This window comes from Mirounga angustirostris, unplaced genomic scaffold, assembly GCF_029215605.1.
Source record: "Mirounga angustirostris isolate CCGP_5_RB_7025 unplaced genomic scaffold, mMirAng1.0.hap1 SCAF_10, whole genome shotgun sequence".
NCBI lineage: Eukaryota > Metazoa > Chordata > Mammalia > Carnivora > Phocidae > Mirounga > Mirounga angustirostris.
In genome coordinates this window covers 114,006,835-114,023,691 of record NW_026991718.1, presented here as the reverse complement: position 1 = coordinate 114,023,691, position 16,857 = coordinate 114,006,835, and the positions used below count along the sequence as shown (strand labels likewise).

General features: G+C 43.4%; 1 protein-coding gene across 13 annotated transcripts in view; it reads right to left on the bottom strand.

The window, feature by feature from the left end:
• The window catches only part of RALY (RALY heterogeneous nuclear ribonucleoprotein), an 87,921-nt gene that overhangs the window by 39,458 nt on the left and 31,606 nt on the right, over nucleotides 1-16,857 (bottom strand). For 4 of the 13 annotated variants that reach the window (XM_064573044.1, XM_064573045.1, XM_045885624.3 and 1 more), the window contains exon 2: nucleotides 12,546-12,628. The exons of 7 other annotated variants lie outside the window; for them this stretch is intronic. The gene's annotated coding sequence lies outside the window, so the exon portion shown is untranslated. Of the gene's footprint in view, nucleotides 1-10,847; nucleotides 10,939-12,545; nucleotides 12,629-16,857 lie in introns of all 13 variants that reach the window. 2 more of the 13 variants (XM_064573047.1, XM_064573048.1) reach the window with 1 other exon arrangement.

The following is a 16,857-nucleotide window of genomic DNA, read 5'->3' as shown; positions in this document are numbered from 1 at the left end:
AGGTGGCCTTAGGCAAATCACCTGCCTTCTCTGGGTTTCTAATATCAGGGGGTTGAAATAAAAGAGTGTCCAAGGACCTCTCTAGCTTTGACCTTCCAGGAAGCAAGCCATTACCAGGTCATGTGTGCAAAGGTGGGTCTGGGAAATGCTAATTATGTGATAAAGAAACGTAGCCTGAAATGAAACACCACAATGGTGTGACAGGAGCCCCAGGCACAAGAGGAGAGAAATAGAGCTGAGTGAGGGAGGGGAGAAGGGATAAAATGAGATTCAAGTTAATCTTGGGTCAAAGCCAGAAGATAGCAGGGAGGCAAAGGCAGGGAAGCTGAACCAAGGTGGTAGCAATCCTGGCCTTGCTGATAACTTGCTGTATGGCCCTGGCTATTGATTACTCAGCCTCATTTTCTCACGGGCCAGACGCACCACAGGGCCCTCTATGTTCTAGCCTCAGCTGCTCCCTCTCCAACCTGATCTCCTGCTTCTTTCCCCTTCAGGGTGCTGCTCCAGCCATACTGTCTGCCTTCTAGTTTTTCTACAAACATGCTCTTACCTTGGGGACTTTCACTTGCTCTTCTATCACCTGAAAATGATCTTCCTCAGAAAGGGGTTCCCGGCCATTTTTTCACCCTTTACTCCTGCTTATCTTTCTTCATAACACATACAAAATGATAGAATAACTAATGATTTACTCAGTTTCTGTCTCCCCCACTACAAGTTCCATGAAGGCAGTCTGTTTTGTTCACTTGTTCACTACCATATCCCAGCTCCACGAGTAGTATCAGGCATATGCTGAATAGAGAACTGAATGGATGAATGGATGAACTGGTCTCGAAAGTTCATTCCAATTTTAGCATGCAATGATTAACATATGGCCTGTGAACTGGAGAACATCTCAGAAGTTCAAGCCCAAGTAAGCTTAGGTCTAACCTCTCCTTCTGGTTCCATTTTTAACATTCACTTTGCCTCAGTGGATCTTCACAAATTATCTCCAAATGTAATACACACACCCTAACACACAGCTACACACATACACAAATAGACAAATACGTATCACTTAATTCAAAGATAATTATCATATGCTATGTATGAAACACAACACACACACAGTATTTCCTTAACCTGGAATATCAGACCTTACACAATTTAGCCAACTTACTGTTAACCTTAACCCTAACCACACTCCATTCCTGATATCCTCTACTCTGGCTACACTGGACTGTTTATACCCTTCTCTGAGACATACACATAAGCTTCTGTGTCTTTGTCCTCACTGGTCTCACTGCTTAGAAGCTGCAGACTCCCCTTCACAATTACCAAATACTTCTTTCACAACTGTCAAATACCTCATCTTTGAAGTCCAACTCCAATATCACCTTCTGTGAAGCCTCCCTTAGTGTCCCCCTCCTCCATCTTCCCGAAGCACTCCACAGTAAGATCTCCACAAGTATATGCTTCCATTATAGTGATCGTCACTGTAGTCTACTTATTTTACCTGCCTGTCATCTTTAATCAACTATGGGCTCCAAAGGCCTTGACCATGCGTTTGCCTTCTCCATATCCCTAAAGACCTATATCCCTGTGCCTGCCACAAATATTTATCAAATTGGGTGTTAACATGGCACCACAACTAAGAACACTTCCTAACCTTCTTTGGTAGACTCCATCAGGCAGTTCTTCCTTCATACTGTCCAAACTGGCTTCCCTAATATTTCTACCCACAAAGGAGTATGAACTCCTTTGGAACGAAGAGCCTGAGAAAGAAGGGGATAGAGAAGCAGCTGGAAAGAGTCTTTGCAGAGCCCTGAATGACAGCCTAAGGAGATTGGATTTATTCTACTAGAGGTTTTAGAAGCAGGAAGTAATAGGAATAAGAAATGTATTTTAAAACCTATGGAGAGAGAAAGGAGGTTACACTTCAGGAGCAAAGACTGGAGGTGGGGAGAGGAGTTAATTGACAATTAAAATAGTCCCAGTGAGAGAGGATTAAAATTTGGCCTTGGGTGGTAGCAATAATGTTCAGAGACAAAACCACATAATGAAAGCAGTTACTTACTTCACCCTAATAGAACTCTGTGCTCAAAACTAACTTCCTCCAGATGGAACTATGTAACCTCTTTGCATCCAAGATGGCCCTGAGGGAAACCAGAAGCAAGGAAAAAGCCTCCCTGGCCAGAGGAAGAAGCAAATCTAGGAAGAGCAAAGGCCAAGCTCCAAGCCAGTGAGTAGAATTGTAGGAGAGAGCTCAAGATCTTACTGATGACTGCTACCAGAAGCTTCAGCAAGGAAGCAAAGTCTGTGCCCTGAGCAGAAAGGTGCCTTCCTGGGTTGGGACAGCTCTAGCTAGCTTTAATACATACAAGAGGCTCTGATAATTTTCAGTGGTGGTAGGTTAAGGAAAATTATCCAAAACTTAGAAATAAGGCAAAAAGATGACTGGGTGACCTTTTAAAGTCATATTAGAACATTTTTTAATATACATCTCAGAGTCATCTGATGCTCATCTGATACTTCTGGAGAATGGAATTTTGTTTAACTTACCATTAGAGCCCAAATGTTTTGAAAACTAAAACTGCAAAGTTGGAGGTTAATGTGTAGAAAACGAAGATGGTGCACTTGTAAGCAGAGGAGATAAGGCCAAGGTTTACATTTTCATTAGGACATTAATCAATTTTGAATCTAATTTACCAATCTAATTTCAGCAATCCTTTTTTCCCCTAACAACATGAAATCCAGTTTCTCAGCTATTCTCTTTCTGGTTTCCATACTCATGAATCAAACAAAACTTGACACATGCTCACCATATGTATGAGAATTATGCCCTGACAAAGTACAAACTCCCATAGGTCTGCCTATCTCAAAAGAACCAGATGCAAGGAGGCACAAGAAGCCTGACATCCAGGCACAGGATGTTAGTCAAGTGCAACAGGTGGTCACGTAGGAAAGGACATAAAGCTCAGTGTAGTAGAAAGGGCACCAGGCTGAAAGTCAGGAGACCTGCCACTGTGTGACCCTGGGCATATTACTTATTGCCCCTTACTGGGCCTCAATTTCACAATTATAAAGGGTTTTCTGTAAACTTGATGTCTGTTAGTTAAGGTCTCTTCTCACTCTGACATCTTAAAATTCCATCATTTTATGGCAAATGATCCTGGGGAAAATGCAGAGCCAAAAATATATCCTCTTACCCTATTCCTAAAAAATATATCATTAGAAGGGGGTCTCATTAAGAAGCCCCAACAGTTGAGTAGCAACGGGTGAGGAAGGGGACAAATAGCAAAAGGCTCAGAAAAGGGCAGAGACTAAGGGTCTGCCCCTTTTGCAACTGAAGACTGGGTGGGACCCAAGACCAGGGACAGAACCCTTTGAGGAAGGGCTCAGACTCACTGGCCTTATCAAGATTAAGGATTTGGATTCTAGCTACTGGCTCTATCACATAAAGGCAGGTGCCTTCAGTTTCCTCATAGTAAGATCTCTGCAAGTCAAGTGCTTTGTAACTGAAAAGCAAGTACAGGTCAGACGACCTATTAGAACAATCTTCTTCCTAAATCTCTCGTGTATGTCTCTTCTGCCAGGTCCCCTGAAGGAGGCCTATCAAACTTGAGATATATAGACCCTCTCTCTTCCTTCCCTGCATTTCAGATTTGTTGTCTCACTGCTTAGAAGCTGCAGACTCCCCTTCACAATTACCAAATACTTGTTTCACAACTGTCAAATACCTCATCTTTGAAATCCAACTCCAATATCACCTTCTGTGAAGCCTCAATGCTTGAAATATTCCCCTCATTCAATTCCGAAAATGACAAGTACACTCTTTACGAGGGATTCAGAGTACACTCTTTATGAGGGATTTAGTGTTCCATGTTGGAGATGGGAATCTGGCCTCTTGCTTAGTGCTTGGATCTCTGGGCCACACATCTGGGTCCTGGAGAAGCTGGTGTGAGGCAGGCAGAGAAGAAACTCATGGGAAAATGGCACTGAAGGCATGAAGATATTCCCATTATGCTAAAGCCACTAAATGCCTATTCCTGGGCACTCCTGAATAGTCTACCTTCGGGGAAGGCTAAGGCCAGAGAGGCAGTATGGTACTCAGGGAAGAACTTACTATAGGATCTATGGGGTTAGGAGGACCTGAGTTTAAACCCAGCTCTTTCACAGACTAAGTATGTGACCTCAAGCAAATTCATGTAATTCCTTGAGCCTCAGCTTTTCCCTCTGGAGCTATTAATAACTTAATGAATTATAAAGATTAAGGGAGACACCTCAATAAATGTTACTCCCATCAAGAGGGAAAGGGCAAATAGCAAAAGACGACTGAATGTGATTCACATGACAGGTAGGGAGGACTTGGGGACAAACCCCAGTCAGCAGCAGATCAGAGCTGCAAGTTGCTCAGAATGGGAATGGGCTGATTTGGAGAGTCTGATGTGCTATTCTAAGAGCATCTGGATCCTGTACCAGCCAAAGCAAATCAAAGAGAAGTGCTTATGGAGCGCTTGTTTCTAAAACAAGTGCGGGCTGTGTTATTGACACACGCCACAGGGGAATTGAGAAGGCTGTTGGCGAATATGTTAAGAAAGCTGACATGCTTTCAGTTCTAATCTCTGCTACAACATACACATGAGTACAACTGACCTTGGCGCTAGAGAAGAAAACTCTGGACAGAGACACAAGAGACCTAGGTTCTGGTCTGAGCTGAACCCTGAGCAGGTGACTTTATCTCTCTGTCCTCAGCTTTTTCTTTCCTCCTCCAAATAAAGGTAATTCTCTTGTGCCTCCTACTCTATTGTCACTCTGTCATCATTTTCAGATGATGATACTACGGCTCTGTAAGATTAAGCTGGTACTGGTAGGAATTTGAATTCAAAGTCTGCTGTCAAAGCCTGTAGTCTTTCTACTCTCCTGCATTACCTCCCAATGTTAAATGAGGGGTTAGACCAGGTGGACCAAGGCATTCCTCAACTTGAAAATTTCTGATTCTTAGTGGCCTGAAACAGTGCTTTCAAAGAGCATTCTAAATACTCTAGGGCTAGACAAAGCTTGGCTTGTTAAGGCTTCACATATAAATGAAATCCTCAACACCACAGAGAGCCAGAAGAAAGTGAACAATGAAATTTTAGAGAGCCCTAAAGAAGCCCTTGGAGAATACATCACCTAATTCGTTTTATAGATGGGGATATGAAGGCTACAGAAACAGAAATAGCTTGACTGGGAACACCACGATAGAGTTAGGTAATGGAGCACAAACTGCGTCCTATGCCTCATGGTCTCTCTCATACTAGGTATCTACTCAGTCTCCAACCTTCTGGGCCATTCTGATTCGCTCTGCTATTTCTTTTCCAAATGCTGGGTGACAAGCAGGTCACTGCCCCTGAAGCAGACTCCCAGACACTTCCAACACCTGCTCATTGCAGATAATGGCTCTTTCTAACTGTCCTTGCTGTACCCTTGAACAGGACTGAAAGTGAGGATTCTTTGACCCCCTCGACTTTTTGTTTCATCTTGACTTTGATGCCTTTGAACCACAGACCCATGTGCCTTTAGAGGCACGGAACTAGAAGGGACATCAGCAATTATAGGTCAACTTTCTACCTCATTCCTTCTTTTTAGAGTGGAAGAAACTGAGGCCCTGAGAGATTAAATGCTTTCCCAAGATGGAGTTAGTAAAACAGGGTTAAGAGCCTGGGTCAGGATATTCACCTTCCATTATAATCTGACACTTAACACGTGGTATCAGAATTTATTTCAATCACTAGTGACTGAACACCAATCCAGCCCAGGCATGTTTTTCATCATCTCCTATTAGCATCCCAATAACCATACAGGCATTTTTGTTCCCCATTTTGCAGATGAGGAAACTACAGCTCAGAGGTACACAAGAAAGGTGTATACTGTAGGTAACTTCTGTCTCCTGCCCTATGCACTTAGTGCAGTAACTCTTGACATATCCTAATTGGGAAGATGGGGGAGGGGGAGGCACTGAGAGAAGGGGGAGGCACTGAGAGAAGGGGGGCAGTGAAGATTCAGACAATACAAAATGACAGTGCAAAAGAAGCAATTTCTGCTTTGGTGTTAACATGGGTCTTTTGTAGGATAGTTTTGTTATTTTTCTGTATCTGCCCCATTAAATCGTAAATCCCCTCAATTCATGCCCTACTCATCTCAGGGTTCTAACACCAAGTTGCTTATAGACCTTGGTTTCCTGATCTCTTGTTTCCCAGTTTCCCAGCTTGGATTTTTGATCTCTTGGCCTTATTCTTAGGCTCAGGACCCTGCCTCTCTGCCACATCCTTAGAACTGCCCTCTAGCTGATCTGCCCTATAGGGCCTGTCAGTCCCTCTGCTGTCTGGCTGCTGCCCCAGTGGGACAGAAAGATCCTTTTTAGTTTTAATGAAAACTAGAGAAGGAAGGAGGGAGACACAGGCCCAATATAGCCCAGAGCCCTTTACATAGTATTCCTTCCCCGCCAAGTGAGCTGGACCTTATTGCTTTCCTGTGACAGCAACCCTCAAGAAAGCCGGCTGTTTCTGGAACCAGAGTAATAGAATGTGGGGAAAGAACAGGGACAGCCGCTTCTTATAGGAGTTGCTCTGGCGGCCTCCCTCAGATTTTCTCCACATAATTCTCTAGGAGCCATCTGATTATTACACTGGCAGACAAGGAACCTCCTGTACCTTACTAAGCTACAAAGTCCACTTTGGTCAGACCTTCATCCCACACCTTGAAGGATAATAATGCACTGCTACTGCCCCTGGACCTTCTCAGACTCTGTCCCTGGTCCCTATTGCCAGAATTACTAACATGAATAGTCCCTTAGATTTGTACAGTATTTAACAGTTTTATACAGCACTTAGTTGACATGTGCCTGACACAATTCGATGGCAGAAGTTGTTATTCTTTGTTTACAGATGAGGGAACTAAAGACCACAAATAAGTAACCAACAAGCCCAGGCATTGCTCAGAGCTCTTCCACCTCAATGTTACCTAAGGGATCTGCACTTAAGCCTTATTTCTTTAGTAGAATTAAATTTCTGCTTAGAATCTCAGTCATTAACTGGCAATAGAGGTATTCTGCAAGGTCTCGAAAGCCATCTTGAAGCCTCTGAAGTCTGTGAGGCGTGCAGCTATCTCAGCCAACTCCGTGTATCAGCAAAATCTCCTCAGAAGCCGGGGGAGCTCTGGCTTTCTGTGTGTCACCTGCCCTCCTCCTACATGAAGTTCAGGCCTGACCCAAATCCTGACGTGGGACGGGCAAGACTGAGGCTGCCTAGCACTAGGGGTCTCGCCCTAGCCCCCTCCCTCCCAGTGGGTAACACATACAATGTAGACAACTTGTCCACCCCATTGTTTCTGAGATAGGCCCTCTCAGAAGCTCTACATACTGAAGACCACTTGTTTGGGCTGCAAAGCACCTTAAAAAACAAAACAAAACAAAAAACCCGAAGTCTTAAGAAATTAGAAAAAGAAGAGCAAACCAGCCCCTAAGAAAGCTGAAGTTAGGAAATAATAAAGATTACAGAAAGAAATCAGTGGAACAGAAAAACAACAGAACCAAAAGTTGGTTCTTTGAAAAGATCAACAAAATTGGCAAACATTAAGTAAGACTGACCAAGAAAAAAAGAGAAAATACAAATTGCCAAAACCAGGAATTAAAAAGGGGATACCACTACTGATCTTACAGAAGTTAAAGGGATAAGGGAATACTATGAGCAACTTTTATTTTATTTTTATATTTATATGTATGTATGTACATATGTATGTATTTAAGATTGTACTTATTCAGTTGAAAGAGAGAGAGAACACAAGCAGGGGGTTAGGAAGAAGGAAAGGGAGAAGCAGACTCCCTGCTGAGCCAGGAGCCAGATGCAGGGCTCAATCCCAGGATCTGGAGATCATGACCTGAGCCAAAGGCCGACACTTAACCATCTGAGCCACCAGGCACCCCCATGAACGACTTTAAACCTAGAAACTAGTCAATTTAGATGAAATGAAAACATTTCAAGAAAGGCCCAAATTATCAAACATGACTCAGAAAGAAACAGAAAATCTGAGTAGACCTACAACAAGCAAAAAAAACCCCAAAAAACCCCAAGAAACAAAAATTAAATTAATAATTAAAAATCTTCCAAAAGAGAAAAGCCCAGGCCCACACTGGCCTCCCTGATAAATTGTATCACACAATCAAAAAGGAAGTAATACCTACCCTTCACAAACTCCTCCAGAAAACAGAGGAGGGGGAAACACTCTCCAATTCAATCTATGAGGCCAGTTATTATTACTATGATACCAAAATCAAAGACATCACAAAAAAAACAAACAACAACAAAAAAAAACAATATTCCTCATGAACATAGATGCAAAAATATTCACCAAAATGGCAATGCAAATCCCATGCCATTTAAAAAGGATCATACACTCTGACCAAGTGGGATCTACTCTGGAGTACAAGGTTGGTTTGATATCCAAAAATCAATGTAGTGCCATATTAGTAGAATAAAGAACAAAAAACATAAATCTACAAAACCCAACATCCATCCATAGTAAAACCTCTCAGTAAATTAGGAATAGAAGGGAACTTACTTAGCCTGATAAAAGTCATCTACAGAAAACTCTATAGCTAATACCATACTTTATAGTAAAAGACTGAACACTTTCTTCCTAAAATTGGGAACAAGGTAAGAGTGTCTGCTCTCACCAATTCTATTCAACATTGTGCTGGAGGTCTTAACTGGTGCAATCAGGCACAGGGATTTTTTTTTCTTTTTTAACTGGATGTCAGATTATATCACTCCTCTACTCACAACAATTTAACAGCTTCCTGTTTCACTCAGAATAAAGCCCTGCATGATCTGGGTCCCTGTCTACCCTTATGACTTCTCCATACTCCACACTCCCTCTTGCTCACTCCACTTCCAGCCACCTGGCTTCCTTTTGCTCCTCGAACACAATAAGCATGCAACGGTTTCAGGGTCTCTGAACTTGCTGAACTCTATGCCTGGAATGTTATTCCCCAAGATACACACAGAGCTCACTACTTCAGATCCTGCATATTTCTGCACAGATCTATTTTCTCACAGAGGCCTTTTTTCATTGCAATGTCCCACTCTGTTCCCTTACCCTGCTGCTGTATTTTTCTTCATACATATTCATTTGTTTATCTGTTTTCCTCCACTAGAATCTAAACTACAAAAGAGAAAACTATCTTCTTCACTGCTATATTTCAAAGCTGTGCCTGGCACATGGTTGACAATAATACTCACTGAATGAATGTCTTAAAAAATAAAGTTTTATAGGGGCACCTGGGTGGCTCAGTTGGTTAAGCGGCTGCCTTTGGCTCAGGTCATGATCCCAGGGTCCTAGGATCGAGCCATGCATCGGGCTCCCTGCTCTGCAGGAAGCCTGCTTCTCCCTCTCTCACTCCCCCCGCTTGTGTTCCCTCTCTCGCTATGTCTCTGTCAAATAAATAAATAAAATCTTTAAAAAATAAAGTTTTATACAGGAGAATGAATAAAAAGAAGGCAGGGGGAAACCAGTGGCTCAAGAGGCTGAGAAAGACCAGGGTTTCAGGTCTTTATATACAGGAAAGAGCCAGTATAGGATAATAGAAAAAACTCGGTTGTCTAGAGCTGGATTCTTCTGGGTTCTAAGCTTAGCTCTTCCAATCACTGCCTGTTTGTCTCTCTCGAAGCCTCAGTAATTTCTAAAATGAGAATATCACCACCTACCTCCCAAGCTGCTATGAAAATGAAATCAACTTATGTAGAGCATTCAGTATAGCATCTGATAATATAGTAGACATTATAAATAATTTAGCGTTTTCTGATACCCCCGGTCTCAAGAGGAACCTAGAACTACCTTCAAAATTACCAACTTCACTTCACTGAAGCACACAGATGTCTGCCCCTAAACTGAATGGCCTCCATACTCATTTTAACTTCTCTTTCTTATCATTCTTCTTTCATCCTTCCCTTACTGTTAGCTCTCAGCTCTCACCTCTTGCTGCTGTTAATATAGCAGTTCCTCCTCCCTTTTTGATATGCTGCTTTGAATCTTATGGGGGTTTAGAAACCAGATTGCTAAACCTGTTACAACAACATATAAAAATAGGAATAAATTAGTGCTGTGCAAGGGCTTAAGGATGACAATGCTTTGCTTCCTTCTTTTTAGTTGAAATTTGTTTTTAGTAGAAACTTGAGTATGTTAGATAAATAAGCAAGATACTTTTTTACATGGAATCATTCATATTTTGAAACAATCAATGATGGAACTTCTTCAGAGGGCAGCTGGTACAAAAACAGTAAGGTCCAAGCTGGGCACCCAGGCCATGGGAAAGCCAGAAGCTACAGAACTTAGGTTAACCAGACAATAAGAGGTGGCAGCAAGAGCCTGGAGATTCAGAGTAGGAGGGAAGGTTGGCTAATGTGGATTCCAAGAGCACCAGGTTGGGGACAGACCCCTCTGTACACCTTCACAAAGAAGGAAGAACAAAATGTCACTGTTAGAGAATGTAAAGAGAGTGGCCTAGATCACTGGCCAAGGGCAAGAGAGAGATGGTGGGAAAACTGGATGACCATGGCCTCTGATAAGATTATGAGGCCATAGTATAAGTGCCTTTTCCACTAGTAGTTGGGAGGGTGAGGGATGGAGATGGGCAGGGTACTTAAGGCCAAAATAGGAACAGCCTTCCTCTTCTGAGAGGACAGTAGGAAACAAGGCAAGATCTATGTGGAATTAGTGAGTACAGACACATGCTGGGGACGGGCCCTTGAAAAGTGCTTTAATATCTGTGCTAACAGTGGCCTGGGAGCCAGGCAGTGTGAGTGCATTTAAACCTGCACTCTGCAACCCACCTGCTGCAAATCATGCTGCCTATGCTGCCTGGCTTTGTTTCTGTGCCTTGGAATCCCTTCCTTTGTGGAAAGATTGAGCTTCAGGGAGAATCTGCACAAGAGGAGGGAAAAAAGGGCATGGAAGAAGATTGACAGCACAAATTTCCAAAGCAAAACCTTCCCTTTTCCCTTTGGGGAGTGGAGTAGCAAATAGGTCAGGGACTAAGGTGCCAGGGATACTTATAATGCTTTCTTCTCACTTTCTCTCATTTCAGTCATGGTGCTTTACAATTCACAGAGCTTTCCAACATGCATTTCTCATTTGATTCTCTACAACATCCTGCAGGCTGGTATACATACAATAGACATGTGGGGGTGCGGGGAAGCATTCCAATTTTCTAAATAGGGGAGGGGAGGTTGTCCAAGGACAAATGTTGAGAAAGAAGATAAAAATCCAGGTTTCCCAACCCCAGTCCAGCTGTCTAGGTCCCTATCTCTGCTGGCCCAAGTGTTTACAGTATCTCAAGTGTTACAGGTGTTTTCTTCTCCTTCTAGTTATATTGAACCTGGGCCTCTAACTGCTAGAAAACTCTATCAGCCTCTTGGCTCCCTCACTAGAAATGCCACTGCCTCAGAAAGGACCCCCAACTCCTGCCTGCCCTGCTGGGCCCCTCAAATAACTAGACCTCCACCTCCTTCCTGAATCCCTAAGGAGGTCTGTCTTCTTGAACCTTCTAAGAAAAATCAGGATTCCAGGGAGATTAGCAGTCCAAGGAAAGCCTACCAAGTCAGGGAGAGCAATGGTATTTACAATAGACTGACCAGATCTAACATCAGCTTTAAAGATTCTCAGATGCGGGGGCACCTGGGTGGCTCAGTTGGTTAAGCGACTGCCTTCGGCTCAGGTCATGATCCTGAAGTCCCTGGATCGAGTCCCGCATCGGGCTCCCTGCTTGGCGGGGAGTCTGCTTCTCCCTCTGACCCTCCCCCTTCTCATGTGCTCTCTCTCTCTCATTCTCTCTCTCAATAAATAAAATCTTTAAAAAAAAAAAAAAAAAAAAGATTCTCAGATGCGAACCTCAGGCAAATTATTGAAGCTTCCAGAGCCTCAATTCCCTCAGCCATAAAATGGGGTTTTGTCTAGATTAAATGAGACCATAACACAATTGGTTCTTAATGTGTTGATCTCCCTTCCCATCTTACTATCTATGGTTTTCCCTCTAAGTTTCCCGACTTCCCTTTCACACGGCCCCAGCTCTTTCATTCCATCCTCACCACCATTCATAACCACATTTTCCAGGACTGATAAAACTGGTTTCTGAAGTTGACCTAGGGGCTTGGTAGGTCACAGTCAAGACTGCAATCAGGAAAGTTTCTAAGGGCTATGAGGTCATGTTAAGAGAGCTTATAGGAGAATGCGCTTAGCTACCAGGTCCAAGATAACTTCCAAGACAAAGCAGCTGGCAGAAGCCAGAAGGAATTGAGCCTGCTTTGCCTTATTCACCGCAAATGACCCCAAACCATCTTACGGCAGTTCCAAGAAAGCCAAGTTCAATTCTCCCCCCAGTACAGGAGCCTGCCTATGCTAGTCTCTCAGACATGGAGTAGGAGAGTAACAGCCTAGAAGTTACCTGTACTAAAGATAAAAATAAGCCCCAAACTAATTACCCTGTATCTTGGCCCAAGCTTGCCCAGAGTTTGCCCAAGACCCTCACTCACCAGTACCAAGGCTGAGCTCAGCCCACAATTTTCTCTTTTGGGTCACAGGGTCAGTACCAGCTGCCTCTGGGAACAAGGCTCACCTAAAACAGAGAGAGAAGTCAGTCAGGGTCCTGACAGGCATGAACTTAGGTCAGCACAGGCATTCCAAGTTCCTGCTCTCACATGTCTCGCATCTTTGCAAAAGATAGGTTGATTGGGTGCCTGGGTGGCTCAGTCCTTAAGCATCTGCCTTCGGCTCAGGTCATGATCCCAGGGTCCTGGGATCAAGCCCCGCATCGGGCTCCCTGCTCCGCGGGAAGCCTGCTTCTCCCTCTCCCACTCCCCCTGCTTGTGTTCCCTCTCTCGCTGGGTCTCTCTCTGTCAAATAAATAAAATCTTAAAAAAGAAAAAAAAAAAGATAGGTTGATAATTAAATACATTATTTCAAGTTATGCTAAGTGCTATGAAGAAAAATAAACCAGAGTAAGAGAGGAAAGAATGACAAGGAGTGAGAATGAGGCCTATTTTAGATAAAATGATCAGGGAAACCTGGGGCACCTGGGTGGCTCAGTTGGTTAAGCATCTGTCTTCAGCTCAGGTCATGATCTCAGGGTTCTGGGATCGAGCCCCACATGGGGCTCCCTACTCAGCTGGGAGTCTGCTTCTCCCTCTCCTTCTGCCCCTCCTCCCTGCTCATTGCTCTCTCTCAAATAAATTAAAAAAAAAAAAAAAAAAGATCAGGGAAACCTTCTCCAAGAGGTAACCACCAGAAAGAGACCTGAATGAAGTGAGGGAGTAAGAGCTGCAAAGATCTGAAGAAAGACTGTTTCAGAGAGGGAGAATACCAAGTACAAAGACCCCGCAGCAATCATAGGCAAGAATAAGCTTGTTATGCTTAAAGGAACAAGAAAGTCAACGTAACTAGAATGCGGTGATATAAAGAATGAGATACTAAATATATATGGAGGAATTAATTACGATCCCTATTTTACACCTGAGAAAACTGAGGCTCAGGTTAGGTGACTTGCCCAAGGTCAAAGTAAATCAGTGGCAGAACTGGGAATGGAGGGGCAGTTGGCTGGCTTAGTTTAGTAGAGCATGCGACTCTTCATCTCGGGGTTTTGAGCTCAAGCCCCACATTGGGTGTAGAGATTACTTAAAATCTTAACAAAAAAGAACTGGGAATGGAATTCAGGTCATCTAGACAACTCTGTCTCGATCTTGGGCCAGGTTCCTCCAGCTTAGATAACCCGGACCCCAGCTGGGACAAACTTTCAAGCACTCTAAAACTGGTCTCAGGTTTCTTTACTCATCCCCTCCTCTGTTGGTGAGGATGGTTGAAAAACATAAATGGCTATATTTACCTGGAATGTGGAATAGAGGAGACTCCAGGGTTAAGGAGAACAGTAGTACATGCCAAGCGCTGTTGTAAACCCTTTTTTATATTAACTCATTTAATCTGCACAACAATCTTATAAGGTGGCTGTGTTATTTCCCCATTTTACTACTAGAGAAATTGAGGCAGATAAGTAAATTTGCCCAAGTCACACAGCTAACAGAAGGCAGAGCTGAGACTTGACCCCAGAAAGTCCATCCTCTGGAGCTTGCCCTGCCCTCTTAACCATACTATATCAACTTCTGAAAAACAAAAAAAAAAAGGAAACATTCTCTAGTCATAGCCAATATGGCTCAGAGCCTCAATTACCCCCAGCCTGAAATCCTCTCCATTTACTTGCAGTCTAGGCTTCCTACTGAATATCAAATGAATGACTCTTGAGTCCCTCAGTTGGGTGGTTCCACACACTTCTCTAATCTCTAGCTACTGTGAGCAGAAAGCGATGATAACCATGACAATCGCCATTTAATAGCCACTAACGATGAATGTACCCTTTGAAACAGACTAGGTACCAGGCTAAGAATCTTATATGCACTATCTTATTTCAGACAAGAGAGTGACAGTTGTTCCAAGACATGGGTGAAGGGGTCTCTGCGGGGCTCCAGGCCTGGAGGCAAAGCAGCAAATACATGGAACGGAAGGATCTCTGTAGGCCCACGTCATAGGCCAAAGGCAGAGATACTAGGAGGTGAGCAGTAAGGGGAATAGACTATGAGCACCTCCAATTCAATATGTCAACAAACTGAACTCATCTCCTCCTCTACAGTTCAGCAAATGATATAACCATTCTTCCAAGTACTGAGACTCTAAATGTTCATACTCTCCAACCTCTCCTTTCCTCATGCCCCATTCCCATAACTGCCAAGTCCTCATGCGTTTTTTCATTATTGTTCTAAGAGCTCTACATCCAAACAGTTCTTCTTTATTCCCTACTGTGACAACTTCCTCTTGATTCAGGATCTCACTGTCTCTTGCCTGCAAGGCTGGAATATTTCTTAAAATTTACTGACATTATAAGGACAGACTGTTACAGTAGCCTCTTCTCTGGTCTTTCAGTAGTCTACCCCTATCCCTTCCTGCTCTAACCACTGAGTCCACACTGCCAGACTAATGTTCCCAATGCCACTCCCCTGCTCAGAAAAGAAAAATGAAAAAAGTCATGGCTCCCAATCACCTCAGCTTTGCTAAGTATGCCTTCATCTGGTCATCATCTGCCTTACCTCTATCATGGGCTTTCCAGCTCTCATCCTTTTGTCCATGCTGTTGTTACACTTGGAATGCCTGTCTATTTGTACATATTCAAATCCTTCTTAATCTTCCAAGGCCTAGCAAATCTATAAAGTTATCCTGAACCCTTTTTCTCACCTCTCTCTGTCATATTCTTGAATCATCTCTGTGACTACACCTGGCTCTGGCCTCATCATCAGCTTAAGCCTCAAAACCAGTTCCTCTGTTCCTTCTTGTAAAGATTCCTGCTGGTTCCAGAGAATGAAGACCTACTCGGTTAAGATTTCTCTTCTCATTCTTGCTACTCTTACTTTACTCGGGATCTATCACCTAACAAGGGACCTTGGTTCTAATCTGAGCCTCAGATTTCTACAAAATGGAGATACAATCCCCATTCTGATTATAGGACAGGGATTTTGTGAGAATCATTGCAGTAACAGAAGAGGAGGTGGGGGAAGAGTTAGGATGGGAGATTCCAGGCCCGGTCTTTAATAGCTCTTTCTTTCACTGCAAAACACTGAGCATATTTATAGAAGCCTTCTAGCCAATCAATCGAAAAATACTTCCTGGGCGTGGTTGGTCATGGTCACAGCTCTAAGTTAGGGGTTACAGATGGCACAGGGATGAATAAGAACAGTTCTTATCCTTAGGCTCCTTGCATTCCAGGGTGTGGGACTATGTGAACTTCCTGCAAAAGGACTACTACTAATATTAGGCTGGATCCAACAGTACAAAGAGTGCTCCACGTATTGTAAAAATGAAGAAATCAGGCTGACTGGAGGTGGCCTCAGAAGTTTCACAGGAGCAAGGACTTAAGCCAAGCCTTGATGCAGAATGACAGAAAGACACATGCTACTATGCACCAAGCACTGGGCTAGCTGTTATGAGGTTAACCCTCACACTACCCTGTGAAGAGGTGATGGCGTGCCCATTTGATATCCAAAGTAACTGAATATGGGCAAGGTTAATTGTACCATTTAAGGTCAAACAGCCAGTAAGTAGCAGAGCTAGGATTTGAACACAAGCCTGCTTTACTTTACTCCAAAGCCTATATATGTTTACTTACTTACTTAATGATCCAGAGGACCAGATAAACTCTAAAGTTCTTTCTACCTTAAAAATCCAATGATTTGGGGCACCCAGCTGGCTCAGTCAGAAGAGCATGAGACTCTTGAGCTCAGCGCTTGATCTCAGGGTCATGAGCTTGAGCCCCATGCTGGGTATAGAGATTACTTAAATAAGTACAACTTAGAAAAAAAAAATCCAATGATTTGAATGCGGGGATAGGGGAGGAGGTCTACTGCTGCTAATGTCTTCCCCATAAGACTGTAATTTTATTGGCAGGTTTAGGGTCTTATTTTTTTTTAATTTTTTTTTTTTTTTAATTTTATTTATTTGCGAGAGAGAGAATGAGAGACAGAGAGCATGAGAGGGAGGAGGGTCAGAGGGAGAAGCAGACTCCCCGCCGAGCAGGGAGCCCGATGCGGGACTCGATCCCGGGACTCCAGGATCATGACCCGAGCCGAAGGCAGTCGCCCAACCAACTGAGCCACCCAGGCGCCCAGGTTTAGGGTCTTATTAACTGGAATAGCCTAAGTATCTGACACAGAGCCTGGCAGGTTATACTTAGAAGACACTGTGAGTGAATGAATGAGTGAATAAGCACCTTCCCCATGAACCTTTGTTCTGAGGTCTAGAAGTAAGGTC